The sequence below is a fragment of the Piliocolobus tephrosceles genome, chromosome 6 (assembly GCF_002776525.5).
Source record: "Piliocolobus tephrosceles isolate RC106 chromosome 6, ASM277652v3, whole genome shotgun sequence".
NCBI lineage: Eukaryota > Metazoa > Chordata > Mammalia > Primates > Cercopithecidae > Piliocolobus > Piliocolobus tephrosceles.
In genome coordinates this window covers 71,135,239-71,153,154 of record NC_045439.1, presented here as the reverse complement: position 1 = coordinate 71,153,154, position 17,916 = coordinate 71,135,239, and the positions used below count along the sequence as shown (strand labels likewise).

Here is a 17,916-nt window from a genome sequence, read left to right as displayed (position 1 = left end):
CTTTGGTTAAATCATCATGTGGTTCTGAACCACATGGAGCAAATGGTAATGGAGAATGTGGTCACTCATCTCCAAAGATGGCACACAGGGAAGCCTCCTTTCCGGCACTCATACTTGTTTGATCTTCTCCCTGTGAATCTAGGATGGTCCTCCCAACTTGCTTTTGCCCCCACACAGTGCTGGGGATGCAGTGCTATATGGCTTCTGAGGCTAGGTCATAAGAAAGCTCACAGATTTTGCCTTTCTTCCTGGAAGGCTCTGGGGGAGGCTAGTCATGAGGTGAAAAGTCCAACTCTCTGAAACAGCCATGCTGTGAGGCAGTGGTGTACCAAGCCACTTAAAAGTACAGAGATTAAAGGGATGCATTGTCTATAAAGAATTTTAAAAGTATGCCAAAACCAACTAAAAGTTGGTCTTCCTTTTATTATCAGCATGCACAAGCAATTCGTAACAAGGCTCAGTGATAACATATCCCTTCCCATGAGTGGATCAGTTCCATAGCCTCTTCTACCCACCTTGCCTCCTGCAAGCCAGTGCTGTGAAGCCCAAGCTAGCCCTGCGGCAAGGGAGATGTCTGCCTAGTCTCCAGCTGCTCCAGCCATCCTAGCCCAGGCTCCAGCCATCCCAGCCCAGGCATCAGTCACTTGAGGGAAGAAGCTATCTTGGATGTCCAGCCTAGTCTGGCTTTGAGAAGACTCTAGCTCCTGCTGCCATCTTACTGCAGTTGCATGAAGGATCAAATGTCATAGCCATCCAGCTGAGCCTTGGCAAACTACAGACTGTATGAGGAGTTTTTTTAGGGCACAATGTTTTGGGGGTAGTTTGTTATACAGCAATTAATAAACAGAAAACAGAAGAGGCATGCAAGAAGAAGAGAGCCTCTTCTATCTCTTAAAATAGCAGCAAGTATCCTTGGCTGTGTGGGGTCACCAGATATCAGCTTATCTTGATGTTGACAGAGGCCAAAAATACTTGATTTCACTACTGGATGGAAATTATATTTGTGTAGATGTTGCTAAGCAACAAGAGATCAGAAACCTATAAGGAGTGACCATATAGGTTTCTCCTATATAGGTTTCTATAGGAGTGACCATTGGGTCAGCCAACTAAGTTCCTCCTGCACTTACTTTTTAGAACCTGCTTATGAAAGAAGCAATGTCCACAATGCGTGGGGGGAGGAAAGTCTCCTGGGACCTTAAAGGAAAGTGTACACTTCATCATAATTTGCCTGCAATGATCAGCAAACTAAAAAGTCAACAAATAACCTGAAAAATGGTCACTGTTTGTGATGTAAAAGAAGAGTAAGCTTTAGCAATAAATACTAACAGCACTGGGAACTCTGTCTCATCCTCACATCCTTTGAAAAGGCATTTGTAAGTGTTAAAATCCTTTCCCCTTGAAATACCGCAAAGCTGTAAATATTTATTAAAACATCCAAATCAGTAGGCAGTAATGTCTTTCTGAGCTTTACAAGGGTATTATTAGGTGGTCAGTGAACTTGAGGGTTTTTTTGGAAGTCAGTGGGACCTAAAAACTTTTCCTTTGACTGGTCAGAGAAGCAGGCTGAGAAAGGGGGAATCTTACCAAGGGTTTTGTGAATAGCCTAGTAGCAGGTGCACGCGAAAACGCTAGTGGTCAGAATAAAGTCTACACCCCTTAACTGTTCCTCACCAGCAATCATTTTCCTTATTTCTGCTCAGTGACCTTTTGTTCCCTCCATTTTTCTCTGATAATTAGATTTCTTAAGTTACAAAAGGTAGGGGGAGAAATGGTAAGCTCAATAGAAGACAAACAGGAATTGAATGTATGTATGCATTTATTTTTAATATGTTTTAGCAAAACCTATATGTACCCACCCCCCCAACACATATACATCACTGGGCTTTAGAGTCCTTGCTGAGACGTGGGTTTGAGGGAGACAACCACGCGTGGTGAGTTGCAGAGCCTGCCCTCCGCCTGCCAGCGTTGCTGTGGGGAGCGCGCTCTCTGTCGAGTACTGCTCTAGCAGACCCACCAAATCCCATGTAAGTGGTCAGAGCACAAATGAGGCTGTCGGTGGGTAGTCCTACCCTATTCATGAGCTCTTTCAGAACAATTTTCATTACTTTTTTTAAATACTGTTTTTGGCAAACACTTGATACTTGAAATAAAAAATGCATGAGTCACCTACTGGGATAGGCACAGTGTGTGGTTCATTGAATTTAGCTAAATTGTGAGTCATCCATCAATAGTCCTCTTGGTGAACATACTTGTAATAATTTCACACATTACAAACAAAAATAGGTATGATTTTCAAGATTCTTGAAGCTGTTTCCCTTGGGGATTCTTTGGATTGTGTTTAGAGTTTTTTGTGTTGCTAGGTGGTGAGAAACTTGTCAGCCTTGTTTTTAGATGGATCCAAGGCTTGTGTCTCTGTCACGTGGTAAAAGAACTTTGGTTTGGGAGGCTCAGGGGCAGAGTATGAAGCTGAGCATCGTGAAGTGGGGGGAAACAGGAATTAGTAATTAATATTTGTCCTTGTCAGATCATTGACTTTTAAGATTGATTTTGGCGTCTGAGAAATGTTTGGCTCCACTCTCAGAACACAGAGCAATAAGAATATGCACCTGTGCCCCCCACCCGCTTTTTTCTGATAGGAGAGAGCTGAGCAGGGTGGTTATGTGTCTGTGCACTACTGCCCTCTGTTGGATGGCACTAGAGTTTCTCTGTACCCACACCCCGGTTGAATGAGTGTTCCTGGTTGACGGGCAGGTGACCCAGGCAAATATGTCAGTATTGGACTAAGACCAATGAAAAAAAATAGTTGGCCTGTATAAGCTAAGAGAGACCTCTGTCTGGTAGAGAAATAAGAGTGTAGACTTTCTGGCCTGTTGGGTTCTTGTGTCTATTCTGGTGGCTGCCAGGCAAGAGGCTGGCATCTGCTGCTGAATGACAGGACAGACTTTGTGATTAAACTGCTAGATCTTTGGCTTTTCAGGAAGTGAAAATAATCACAAGATAAAATATCCTTACTTGTATTTTTCCCCTTTCATAAGTGCAATAGGGCATAAAAGGGCTTTGACTTTTGGCTACAACCAGAGGTGAAAGTTTTTATATGGGTATAAAAAGAGAAGTTAAAGCTCTTTGCAAACTATGGCTAAAGTGCCCATGTCAGTAAGATGTATACAGTGACCCAGGACACTGGCTGGGAAGTTTTCTTCATTTTGGCAGATTCCTCTGCCCTCCTTCACCTTCTCCAAGGTAGTGAGAGTAAGTGTCCAGGCAGGAGCTTTGGGGATCCTGTCCTGCCACTCCTGGCTGAGTAACTTGGGAAAGTTGTCTGACTCTTGGACCACATTTTTTTTCTCACGTGTAAACTGAGGCATTTGAAATAGATGCTATCTCAGAGTTGTTTCATTTCTGAGATGCAATAAATTATCTTTTGTTCCTAGATGATAATGTAAGCACAAAGGACAAAACTATTTAAAGATCACACACATACCCTCTCAAACACATCATCTGCCTTTGGGAAAGCAACGTGTTCATTGTGATAATTCAGCACCAGGACCTGAGGTGGTGGGAACAGCTTTGGCTGGTTTGCTGCTCTCCAAGGAGCTCCTGTGCCGGCCTCATTGGACAAGCATCCCTGCCCTGAGGCGCAGAGTCTCCAGGACCAGCAGATGGCGCACTTGCACAGTCCACACATTTTCCAGGTTCTCAAGGTAAATGGTACTGATTAACATCCAGAAATAACACCCACTGATGTTTGAACAAATTGCAGCGTTTTCCAGGCCACTAAAACCATGGCACTTTGTGAGCTGGAACATTTGCTAATATTTAAAATGGTTAGAAAGATTGTTAATCTATAATACTTTCGAGTGTTAACAGCCTCTTTCACCCACGCATCAAAAAGCCCTTAATAAATTGGCCTTTTTTTTTCAGTAGGGAAATCAGGGCAGAGGGTCAATTGGCTAAGATCACAGCAGAACTAGTCCAGATAATTCAGACCATACACCTTGGTGATCTTTTAGAATTGTCTTTCCTCTTGCCCTTCCTTTCTTTAATGCCCACTTCTCTTGGTTGTGGAGAGGAATGTGCGTGTTGTCTGGGGATGTGGAAGAGGAATTGACATCTTTTGCACTTTGGGGCATTGCCACCTGCCATGGTCATCATAACTCCTGATCACCGCAACCTGTATTCCGAATACCTGTGATCATAAGAACTGGCATTTACTGATTACTTACTTTGAGCCAGGCATTATTCTAAGCACTTCTCACACATTAATCATTTAATCTTTCCAGCAGCCCATAAAGGAGGCAGAGAGAGTACGTAAATTACCTAGAATAACAGATCTTTGCATTTCTCTAGGCTCTAAAAGCAACAATGACTTCAATCTATTTTTTAGTGGTAATCACTCTTTCACCCCAAATATTTTCCAGCTAACAGATCATTGACTGATTTTTACTTTAATATTTAAATTGAGAAATTTATTGGAGCTTTGGTGATATTATGTAAGTAAGCCTTGGTTATAGTAGCTTGTAATGCTATTATTAGTGTAGAAGATTTCCTTTCACAACCTTGTGCTTAGAAGGAGTGATTCACTAGAAATGGAAATAAGATGTAAATGAAATGGGAAGCTTGGCAATTTAATCGCTCAAGTAATATATCTATTTTCAAAGTGCTCACTTAATCCATTAGTCACAAAGCAGCATTAGAGATGTGTTGGGTGGTTTCACTCCAACAACATTTATTTGTTTCAAAAACATACGTAGTGGTTACTGCATAACAGGCACAAACATTAGTTCACTTAATTCTCCTCACAACTATGATGAGCCCCTTTTACAGATGAGAAATCAAGGTAAGAGAGGTAAGGAACATAGCTAGTAAGTGGTAGATCATGATTTAAACCAGCCCCTAGCTTCAGATCCATGCTCATAACTACTAGGTTGTGCTGCCCCTATCAATAGCAAGCAGGTATGCTGGCAGGATATAGAGTAATTTAACCAGGGTCAAAGACAGAAACAAACAGTTATAGTGTTGATTTCCTCCTAACAACAATCCTTATATAGCAAATAATTTCTTTCTTTCTCTCTCTCTCCTCTTTTTTTTTTTTTTTTTTTTTTTTGGAGACAGAGTCTCACTCCATCAGCCAGGCTACTAGAGTGCGGTGGCACGATCTCAGCTCACTGCAGCCTCCACCTCCTGGGTTCAAGCGAGTCTCATGCCTCAGCCTCCTGAGTAGCTGGGACCACAGGTGCATGCTGCCATGCCTGGCTAATTTTTGTATTTTTAGTAGAGACAGGGTTTCGCTATGTTGGCCAGGCTGGTCTCAAACTCCTGGCCACAAGTGATCCACCTGCCTTGGCCTCCCAAAGTGCTGGGATTATAGATGTGAGCCACTGTGCCTGGCCATTATATAGCAAATCATTTCTAAAATAAAAAGTGAGACTAAAAATAGCTAAGTTAGCTGCTAGCCTTGATAAAGGAGAATAGGAATTATAAAGAACAAGAAACTATAGGGAGACCTACATTTGTTTTGTTTGTTTTTGAGACAGAGTCTCACTCTGTCTCCCAGGCTGGAGTGCAGTGGCATGATCTCAGCTCACTGCAAGCTCTGCCTTCTGGGTTCAAGTGATTCTCATGTCTCAGCCTCCTGAGTAACTGGGACTATAGGCGTGCATCACCATGCCCAGCTAATTTTTGTATTTTTAGCAGAGATGGATTTTCGTCATGTTGGCCAGGCTTGTCTCAAACTCCTGGCCTCAAGTTATCTGCCTGCCTCAGCCTTCCAAAGTGCTGGAATTACAGGGGTGAGCCATTGTACCTGGCCTGTGTTTTAAAATGAGTATTGATGTTTGTGATACTTAGAATAATAATTAGTTCATCATTTTTACTGAAGACTAATCAAAAGGAAATTGTGTGGCATCACAGTTGTGTGTGAGTGAACATCTGTTTTTTTCCTCCTTCCCCTTTCTGTAATGATGTCATCCTTCACGGCACCTTTCCCAGGAGAAAAACCTTCTCCATTTATAAAGTGCATGGGAGTCAGCTGGGGATCTTGTTGAACTCTGGATTCTGATTTGGTGGGTCTGGGATGCAGCTCTGGATTCTGATTTGGTGGGTCTGTGATGCAGCTCCCGATTCTGCATTTCTCACCAGCTACTAATGCTGCTGATGTGAGGCCTGCTGGGAGTGGCAGGACTCCTTCCCTTCCTCATCCTGCTTGGGTGTGGGATTGCCAAAGACAGTACCTTCCACATCACATTCCTTCTACCTTCTGCATAGGAGTGGTTGTCATGTGATCCAGATTTGACTAGATATGATTCCTATCTGGAATTTGGTTCTCCTGCTCCCAACTCATGTACCTAGGAGAAGCCTGGCGTCAGGAAGAGGCAAGGAAGTCAATTCGTTGAGAGCTGCAGAAAGAGAAAAGGAGAAGGGGGAGAGAGAACAAGGATGACTAGATGATGTACTTTGAATTCTGGAGGCCAGCTCTATCCGGGAACACAAGCCAATAAAGTCCCTTTATGCTCAAGCTAGTTTGTATCATTTCTGCTACTTGCAATTAAAAGGCCTAATTCAGAAGTAATTTAGATTTGATATAAAGGAGAATTCTTTACTGTAGCAGGAGGGTGCTTCGCAACTGTTGCTAAAGACCATTGGGAACAGAACAGATACTGAGGTTATTTTGGGGAGACTTGCAAGAATAATATTAAAATATTTAATAATTAGCATGGCATGGATGCTGACCAGTCAAAACAGACACCAGCCACAGTGACATTCTGGGAACACCAGCCTTGGTCACCTGAATGCCATTTGTAGTAGGTACAGGATCTGCAGTATTTTTGTGTTGCGAATGATATGCCTGAATTCTTTAGTCATATAATTTTGCCAAAGAGGCTTTCATTAATGCTTTACAAGATATAATGTTCTCTAACTTTCTTTTTTAATAAATTATAAACTTCCATTTTGCCCCAATATTTTTACACAGGGTTAATTCATTGTCATGTCAGGTGATCATCTTCATGTTTTTTTAGAATAATCTTCAGAATGTTCTCCTATAAAATTAATTTTAATATCCCTAGCCTTTACTTAAATAGAACGATCTTATATTATTCTAAATGTATTAAGTAGATAACTGATTAATATTACAAAAATGGATACCTGTAACCTTTAGGAATTCTAGAATAATGAAGTCGAGAGTGATACTACAATTTGATTTAAACATGCTAAAAATATACCAGAAGAAGCCAGAGTCAGTTCCAGGAGTTACAACTATGGTGGATTCTATCTTTAAAAGATGCTGTTATGAAGAGAAGTGGGCTAAAAGGCACAAACGTACAGTAAGATAGAAGGAATAAATTCAATGTTTGATAGCAGAGTAGGATGATTATGCTAAACAAACATGTATCGTACACAGGTGACGGACACCCCAAATACCCTGAGTCACTCAGTACCCATTATGTGTAACAAAATGTCTGATGTACCCCACAAATTTGTGCAAATAAAAAAATAACATATTCTATTAATGTCACCAGGAGTAAAATAAATTTTTGTGGGCTGTGGATTGGTGGACAAGGGGAATAATGGTGATGGAAAAATCCTGGAGACGCTTAGGCCCAGTCACTCGTTTAATGCCTTCTCTGCTTACTTAGTTTAAAGGCGGGAGCATTGCATTAGAAACCCAGAGATCTGGCTTTTAGTCTGACACCTCCGTGAATTCCACTCTGCACCCCCACCTCACCTTCTCAGTTGCCCCTTCCCCCACCTGCCCTCAAGCCCCAATCTTTTGTTGTAGAACTGCAACAACAGAGGGAAGAAGCTCTTTCTAGGAATGAGATGCTCTATGTTATTCTTAAAGGGAACATGCAAGCTATGCAAGCTCATGACCAGTGGTTAAGAGTCTCCAAGGAAGAGTCAAAAGGCCTTGATACAAGAAAACAGGATTCCAGAGCAACCTGGCATTGTTCCAGTCTGAAGTATGGGGTGGTTCCAAAATTGGGGACTGTAGAAATATATTACAGGGATCTGTGGCTCTAGAACACACAGCAGACACTGTGAATGCACTGAATAAATATCTCCCATGTATTGCACTACTGTTTTCTAATCTATGGAAGTGCCGTTTAAATGACCAAATTACAGTTATTAAAAATGGGAATGAATTCATAGTAGCTTTCTGTTATATTTTTCCTTAAAGACCTAAGATCTAAAATATGAAATGCTAAGTCTAGATCATATGGCAGTCTCCTCCTTTAAAAGTTTAAGCATGTTAAAAAAATAAGTCCATGAAATTTTATAGGTAACTTGGATTTTTTAAAAAAATGAAAACTGAAATTCTTTCAGCAGTGAATGTGTGTGTTTTTTTAATTCCCTGGATTGATCAGAGGGTGCTCTCTCTCTATCCTTAGGACTGTGAAGAATTACCTAGAGGCAAGACAAGAGCTCATTAATTAAATATTTCCGCACTGGACACTCATCTGCCTGACAGTTCTCTCATTATGTGCCCCTGAGAGGGGGACTAGTTGTCAGCAGCTGATGTAAAATAATTTTCTCACTGTTATAACTGCGTGAGCAAAGCCTTGATAGCAGTTCTTCATGTCTATTAGGTAAATCATTTGAGGGAAAAATGGTTTTGCACTGAAGGGAAAGTCAAAACATCTCATGCAAAATCTTAAATAACTTGTTTTTTAAAATAAGAAAAAAATGAACTTTCTCTAACTATAAGAATCTTTTGTTTGCGCCCCAGGGATCTCTTTACCTTTGCTGTCTCTTTCTTCAGGTATATTTCTCTATTTATTCATATAGAGAATATTCTATATGCCCTGATGTGCTATATCAGAAATACCAAGCATGACTAATTCAGTTATCCTCAGTGAATATTATAAACTGAGAAATTTGGCACTCTTTATGGCCTTTTTGGTGGGCAGGATCTCTGGGTACTCTTTCCGTATTCTTTTGCTTGATAGAGATGAGCACATTTAAAATCCAAATCTATGTCTATGATCTATATCTGCCTGCAGCTAACCCAGTTGAAAATTTTGCTTTGTGATTTCTTTTTATTAGGTTGGTGCAAAAATAATTGCAGGTTTTACAGCCTCTAGTTATCTGGTCAATTATTTGGGTTCCAACGAATCACATCCTATTTCTGTAGTTGATTTAAATGCAGTAAAAGAAGGCACATCTTGAAATGTAAAAAGTCATCAAAGATCTACCTCCAGAAAAGCACTGGATTCATAGTTTTACAAACCAATTCCTTAAAACTTCAATGAAGGAGATACTATTTTAAATATTTCAAAGCTTCACAATGCATTTTATAATCACTCTGATGCTCAAAGAAAACAACATACAAAACTGCCATACAAAGATGCCTTAGTGCCCTGCCCACATCCCATGGGGCAAGGGTGGGTTCTGACTTCACTACAGCCAGTCTGTTATTTCTTCTGTCTCAGACTTTCCCAAGCCCTGGGAGCTTGCTCAGCCTGCATGCGGGAGCAGCCCAGGAGTGCGGGGGATTTAGTGTCCCCAAAGAGATCTATCAGCCACCGGGGTTAAAACTCAATAAGGAGGCATTCCCGTATGCATGGTACACAGTTCCTCTGAGGATCCCCAAGGGGAATGGAGCCCCAGTTGCCCTCAGGAGTAATAGCTCATCAATGTACCCTTTATTGTCTTTTCCTCTGTCTCTGTCTCATCTCTCCACTCCCTCACTTCAAGTACATTACTGTACTAATGTCCCTATATCGGGCTCTGCTTTTGTGGGGGATCCTAAACTAGGACTGGAGGAAGACAAGTTTACTGAAAAAAGTAACTGCTGTCAACAACTTGAAAACCCGTATTCAAGTCACGGGTTTCCAGCAGTCAGGGCATCATGCCACAGAGGCTCCTGCTTTAAGAGTCAGCTGCTGGACAGAATCCAGGAACCTCAGCTGCCATCCCACTGTTGCTGCTGCTGTTGGCTACCGCTGCTTTTGGTATTACTGTTGCCGCTGCATCAAGTTTAGACTGTCCTTGCAGCTGCTGCCACTATCAGATATACCATCAGAAACCAGAAATAGGAAGAGGATGGCTTCTTCCATCCTCCAGTCTTCCAGTCTTCTCCCAGTGCCTTCCATTGGCAGAACATACTGGAAGCTAGTTGGAAGAGTGTCTGGAAGATGCAGTTTTCAGTGTTCCTGTCTCCTTACCATATATATCCAAGCACAAACTTTTGTGAATGAGGCCTTAGAACAAAATGATTGGCTATATGAAACCTATAACCAAAATCGTACGTAACTGAAATTCTAGCTTTTTAAAAGTCAGGGACAAGCCAAAGATTCAGGTTATCCCAACTCTTTTTTTTTAAGTTCAGGGGTACATGTGTAGGTTTGTTATATAGGTAAACTCATGTCATGGGGGTTTGTTGTACAGATTATTTCATCACCCAGGTATTAAGCATAGTACCCATTAGTTATTTTTCCTGATCCTCTCCCTCCTCCCACCCTCCACCCTCCAGTAGGCCCCAGTGTGTGTTGTTTCCATCTATATGTCCCTGTGTTCTCACTATTTAGCTCTTATAAGCGAGAACATGCAGTATTTGGTTTTCTGTTCCTGCATTATTTTGCTAAGGATAATCAACTTAGGTTGATTCTGTCTTTGCTATTGTGAATAGTGCTGCAACAAACATACATGTGCATGTGTCTTTATGATACAATGATTTATATTCCTTTGGGTGTATACCCAGTAATGGGATTGCTGGGTCAAATTGTAGTTCCATTTTTAGGTCTTCGAGGAGTAGCTACGCTATCTCCACAATGGTTGAACTAATTTACACTCCCACTAACAGTGCATAAGTGTTCCCTTTTCTCTGCAACCTCACCAGCACCTGTTATTTTTTTACTTTTTAATAATGGCCATTTGGACTGTTGTAAAATACTATCTCATTGTGGTTTTGATTTGTATTTCTCTAATGATCAGTGATGTTGAGCTTTTTTTCATATGCTTCTTAGCTACATGTATATCTTCTTTTGAAAAGTGTCTGTTCATGTCCTTTGCCCACTTTTTAATGGGGTTTTTTTTTTCTTGTAAATTTGTTTAAGGTCCTTCTAGATGCTGGATAGTAGGCTTTTGTCAGATGCATAGTTTGCAAAAATTTTCTCTCATTCTGTAGACAGTTCTTATTTTTTTTAGGTGTATTGATATCTAGTTCACATACCATACATTCATGGATAATGTGCAACCACAATCAGTTTTAGACATCACCTCAAAAAGAAGCTTTGTACCTTCCATCCCACCTCCCTCCCCTACCGCATTCCTCCCTCTACCCCACCCTTAAGCAACCATTAATCTGTTTTCTGTCTCCATAGATTTCTTTATTCTGGACTTCAGTATAAAAGTAATCACACAGTATTTGGTCTTTTGTGACTGGCTTCCTTCACTTAATGTTTGCAAGGTTCATCCATGACTGTTGTATTTATCAGCACTTCATTATTTTTATGGCTGAATAATATTACATTGTAGGATTATACCATGTTTCACAAAGTCTAACATTTTCCTTTAAGTTGTTTAAAGTTTAGTTTAAAAAGAAGCACGAATCTTGGGAAATTAAAGGTAAAATTGTCCCTATTTTCTGATTATAGAATTGTGTGCCTTGAAAAGTCAAAAGGATTAAGGAAGAATGATTATAACTAGAGAATTCTGCATGGTGACTTTCCTGTATGCCAAACAGTTAGCAAACATTTTGAAAACTACTTAATTTATATCTGTAAAAGCTTCAATACTTATGAACAAAAATAAGATGCAATGTACAGGCTACACACACACACACACACACACACACACACACGTCTTCTCAGAGACATGCAACTTCTTTAACTCAGAAGCCAACATGTTCCTGGAGTAAAGACATATTGTAAATTGAGTGTAAATTCATTTATAAATATGGTACTTTTGTATCAAAATCCTAATAACATTTAGGATTTTGTTTCTAACTTTGCAGAATGATTCTTAAGATTACCTGAAAGAAAAAAATGATGGGAATATATGAGTAAAATTTTGAAAAAGAAAAGCAGCAAAGTGAGAATATATTATTATTTAATGTATTATAAATTAAAAATAAATAATAGCTTGTTTCCATAGCAAGAATAATAAGTAAAATGTAATATGAAACTCAGAAGCAGAGTTCAGTATGTATAAGACATTTGTATGTGATAAAAGTGTAATTACAACTCATCATTATTATTATTAACTCATCAATTATTATTGAATGGGACACCTGACTAGTGATTTTCAACCCTGTAGTCATCAAAGTTCCTAGTTGCAGACAACAAAACACATTTTAATAAATTACCTTCTGCCTAAAATTAGCTAAAGTTATTAGGTAGCCTTCAGAATCTCCAGGACAACTGGAAGAAAGTAACTGTCAACCTAGAATTCTTTACTCAGCAAAAGTATCCTTCAAAGAGAAGGTAGAATGACAGAAACCTGAGAGAATTGTTCACAAACAGGCTTTACTAAAAGTACCAGAGGGAGGTCTTTAGGTAAAAGCAAAATGATTCCAGACAGAAACACAGAAGCACAGGAATAAATGAAGAGTAGTTGAAGAGGCAAATAGAACAAATATAATGAATGTTTGCTATATAAACAAACAAAGGGCTCATGAAGTTTAAAATGTGTGTACAATGAAAAGAATAAAAAAGGTGGTGGTTGGAGGTAAATGGAGTTAAAATATGCTAGGACCCTAACATTATCTGGGGAATAATAAAAGAATTAGTTTGTACTCTAAAAAAAAAAAAAAAAAAATCAAGAATGCATGCTGTCAAGGAGGATAACAACTAAAAGAATAGTAAAATATAATATATAATTAACAAGTTAATAGAGGGGAAAATAGAACAACAATATACATAATTCATTAAAGACAAGAAGAAGAGAAAAAGTAACGTAAAACAAGTTGAAGAAATGGTAAGTAAAACAGGAAAACAAACAAGTTGGTAAATATAAACCCAAATTTATCTTCAAGTACATTCAATATTAATAGACTAAATTCTCCAATTTAAAAAGAAAAGTTGCCAAACAGTATTAAAAATGAACTCTGCCCAATTTTATTATACTTAGAAGAGATACATCTTGAATGTAAATACAAAGGAGGATTGAAAGTTAAAAGAAGGCTGGACATGGTGGCTCATGCCTGTAATCCCAGCACTTTGGGAGTCTGAGGTGGGCAGATCACAAGATCAAGAGATCAAGACCATCCTGGCCAACATGATGAAACTCCGTCTCTACTAAAAATACAAAAATTAGCCAAGCATAGTGTCACATGCCTGGAGTCCCAGCTACTTGGGAGGCTGAGGCAGAATTGCTTCAACTGGGGAGGTGGAGGTTGCAGTGAGCCGAGATCGTACCATTGCACCCCAGCCTGGGCAACAGAGTGAGACGCTGTCTCCAAAAAAAAAAAAAAAAAATTAAAATAAATAAATAAATAAATAAATAAATAAATAAATAAAACAAATACCATAGAAAACCTAAGCAAAAGGAGTTATTCTGACATCAACCAAAAACAAACATTACTATAAGTGAAAAAAAGACATTTTAAAATGATAAAGGGTCAAATAACCCTCAAATAAAGCGATTATAAAATTGTATGCATCTAATAACCTAGGTCCCAAATATAGGAAGCAAATTTTTTAGAACTAAATGAGAAATGGAGTCATAGTGAGAAACTCCAGAATCATAGTGAGAAACTCCAAAACATGTCCATCAGTAATTGATAGAACTAAAAGATGAACCTCACAAAACTCTAAGTATATAGAAGATTTATTAATATGATTAATGAAACTAACAAAATCAATGTTATCCACTGATAGAATACTGTAACCAGCAACTGCAGAGCATGGAACATCATCAATATTGCACATATGCAGAGCCATATAGCATTTCTCGACACATTTTACAAGACAAAAATTTACAGATATGTTCTTAGGCCTCAGTGCAGTTAAGCTAGATAATAACAGAGTGATAACAATAAAGTGCCCAAATCTTTGGAAATACACTACTTAATTACACAAGGGTCAAAGAAGACAGTACAATGAAAAGTAGAAAATAGTTTCAACTGAATGATAATAAAAATATGATATAGCACAACTTATTGTAGAATATAACTAAAACCATGCAGAAAGGAAAATTTTTAGCCTTACAATGCTTACATTATTTCACTGAAAAAGTCACGATCAAAGTATCCATTTTAAAGAAATTAGAAATGCTACAGAAAATTGGGCCCAGAGAATGTAAAAAAAGGAAAATAATGAAGATGAAAACAGAAATTAAAGAAGTAAAAAACAAACATACAATAGAATAAAAATGCCAAATCTGATTATTTGAAAAGATTAACAAATCTATAAGCTTCTAGCAAGACTGATCAGGGAAAGAAAGAGTGAAGCCACAAAATAACTAATATCAGAAATGAAAAAGGAGACATCACTGCAGATTCTACAAAATCAATAAGAAAATTGGATGATATTACGAAGAACTTTATGTGAATAATTTTGAAGATGTAGATAAAATGGACAAAGTGCTGGAAAATAACAGCTTAGCAAAAATAATACAACAAGATACAGAAAATCCGAGTAGTCTTATAGCCATTAAAATAAGTTGAATATCTTCCCAAATGGAAATCTCTAAGCCTAGATGCTCAAACCTTCATTTAAAAAAGCATCATTCTTAAATTATCCCAGAGAGTAGAAAAAAAGTAATTATTCTTAACATGTTTTATAAGGCCAACATAACCTTCATACCCAAACGTAACAAAGACATTGTAAGAAAGTACACCCAATCTTTCTGTGAACTAAGATGCAAAAATTCTAGATAAAACATCTACAAATCAAATCTATTGATTTATAAAACAATATCTATATCTCAATCAAGTTACTTTTACACCAAAGTTGCTTTAATATTAAAAATATTAAGGTAACTTATAACATGAAAGAATAAAGAAAAAATATGATTATTTTAGAAGATACAGAACGAACATTTGACAAAATTCAATGATTATTAAGAAAACTTAGGAATAAAGGTAACTTCTTTAATCTGAAAATATGTGTCTTCAAAAGACAAAAAATTAGCAAGGTGTGGTGGCGCACGCCTGTGGTCCCAGCTACTCGGGAGGCTGAGGCAGGCAGAGAATCACTTGAACTTGGGAGGTGGGGGTTGCAGTGAGCTGAGATCATGCCACTGCACTCCAGCCTGGACAACAGAGCAAGACTCTATCTCAAAAAAAAAAAAAAAAAAAAAAACAAAACCCTATAGCAACTTCATACATATTGGTGAAATATTGAAAGCTTTCTCTTTGATATCAGGAATGAGACAGACTGCTTTCATCAATACTATTCAACACTTTCTGGGAATCCTCGACAGAGAAAAAGGCAAATAAAATAAAAGTTATAAAAATTAAAAATAAATAAACAAAAATAAATAAATAAACAAACATAAATCTTTCATTATTTGCAAGTGGCATGATTATGCGTGTAGAAAATCTAAACAAATCTGCAGAAAAACTGTTAGAAGTAATGAGTAAATCTAGAAAGGACCTTATATATGATGTCAATATAAAACGCAGTAAACAATTAGAAAATAAAGTTTTTAAAATAACACAATATCATCAAAAACATTAGATAACTAGAAGAAAAATCTAGCAAAAGATGTGTAAGTCTTCTCTATAAAACATTATAAAAACTATAAAACTAAGTGAAGAGACATGCCATTTTTATGTATTGGAAAAGTAATTTTTTTTTTTGATGAGTCAGAGAGTCTTGCTCTGTCACCTAGGCTGGAGTGCAGTTGCTCAATCTGGGCTCACTGCAACCTCTGCCCCCCAGGTTTAAGTGATTCTCGAGCCTCAGACTCCCAAGTAGCTATGATTACAGAGGCGCCCGCCACCACGCCCAGCAATATTTTGTGTTTTTAGTAGAGATGGGGTTTCACCATGTTAGGCTGGTCTCGAACTCCAGATCTCAAGTGATCCACCCACCTTGGCCTCCCAAAGTGCTAGGATTATAGGCATGAGCCACTGCACCTGGCCTGGAAAACTAAATATTGTAAAGATGTAAATTCTTCCAAATTTATCTAGGTAGGTTCAGTGTGATTTCAAATACAGTTGCAGTACACAGTATTTATAACAAAACTAGGTGACATGGTGTGTGAGGGATGGAGATGTGCCACCCAGGGAAGACTTGCTGCCTAGCTGCAAGGATCTGTTAGCTACTTCAGGAGCTGTCTCAGCTGCAGAGAGCGCCTTCTTGGGATCATACCTTCCCAGGGCAGCCCACATGCAATGACGGAATGAGGTGAGGTATAAACTCCTGGCCATTTTGGCACAATATGGGAGAATTCTGACAGCATTCAACAGTCAGGTTCTGGGAGAGGATTGAAATTGGGAAGGGGCACCTGGAGGAGCTCCAGTACTGGCAGGCAAAGTTCTATTTCTTTTTTTTTTCCCCGCTCTTCATAAACATAATTTTAATTGCAACATAACAGTCTCTTCTAAAAATTCTTTCCTTCCTTCCTTCCTTCCTTCCTTCCTTCCTTCCTTCCTTCCTTCCTTCCTTCCTTCCTTCCTTCCTTCCTTCTTTCCAAAAATTTCAATCTTTATTTTAGATTCAGGGGATACATGTGCAGGTTTGTTACCTGGGTATATTGCATTATGCTGAGGTTTGGGGTACAGTTGATCCTGTCACCCAGGTAGTGAGCACACTGCCCAACAGTTAGTTTTTCAACACTTGTCCCCTTTCTTCCCTCCCTACCCAGTAGTTCCCAGTATGTATTGTTGCTTCTTTTTGTATGTGAGAACATGTGGTATTTGGTCTTCTGTTCCTCTGTTAATTTGCTTGGGATAATGGCCTCCAGCTGCATCCACGTTGCTACAAAGGACATGATTTCATTCATTTTGTGGTTGCGTAGTATTCCATGATGTATATGTACCACGTGTTCTTCATCCAATTCACTGTTGATGGGCAGCTAGGTTGAGTCCATGTCTTTGATACTGTGAATAGTGCTGCAATGAACATATGAGTGCATGTGTTAAGTTCCATTTCTTGACGTGGGTGGTGTTTGACTCATAATAATTCATTAAGCTATACATTTGCCTCGTGATATTTTTTGCATCTATGTTTCACTTTATAAGTACCTCATATCATATGGAAATGTCAATTTCAGGTTGATTATAGTTATAAATGTGAAAATTAAACGTTTGCAAGAAGTAAAAAATAAAATTTCCAGAAGAAAACGAAGAATATCTTCATGACCTTGAGAGTGCAAGGATTTAAAAAACAGGACTTAAAATGTACTAAAGCTAAAGGAAAAGATAGATAAATATGACTAAGTTAAAATTAAGAACTTTTGTTCAGCAGAAGGCAACACAAAGAGGCTGAAAAAGCAAGCCAGAGAGTGGGAGAAGATATTTGCAAAATATTAATACATACCCTAGAAAAAACTCAAATCCAAAATTTATAAAGAACTCATCCAAACTAATGAAAAAGTAACCCAATAGAAAAATGGGCAAAAGACTTGAGCAGGCACTTCGTAAAAGAGGATATCTAAATGGCTAATAAACATGTGCAGTCTCCGGCCTGCTGGCCAACCCTGCAGAATTTGGACTTGCCAGCCTCCTCCATCATGCAAGCCAGTTCCTTAAATCTCTCTCTATATACACATCCTATTGCTTCTGTTTTTGTGGAAAACCCTAATACAACATACAATGTGCAATTGTTTAGTACATCATTAAGAACAAAAGCATTTAGAAGTAGCAACTGTATACTGTTTCTTGAATGTGTTAGCCTCCCCCTCCTACCTATACCCAGCATCTAGCATATGCTAGGTTTTCGCTAATTACTTATAAAATTGATGAATAGGCCAGGTGCAGTGGCTCACGCCTGTAATCCCAGCACTTTGGGAGGCTGAGGCAAGTGGAAC

The 17,916-nt window shown here is 38.6% G+C and overlaps 1 long non-coding RNA gene across 1 annotated transcript in view; it reads left to right on the top strand.

The window, feature by feature from the left end:
* The first annotated feature begins 3,442 nt into the window (after positions 1-3,442).
* Positions 3,443-17,916, top strand: part of LOC111524441 — a 106,440-nt gene continuing 91,966 nt past the window's right edge. The window contains exon 1 of the long non-coding RNA XR_002725790.2: positions 3,443-3,701. This is a non-coding gene — a long non-coding RNA (uncharacterized LOC111524441). The remainder of the gene's footprint in view (positions 3,702-17,916) is intronic.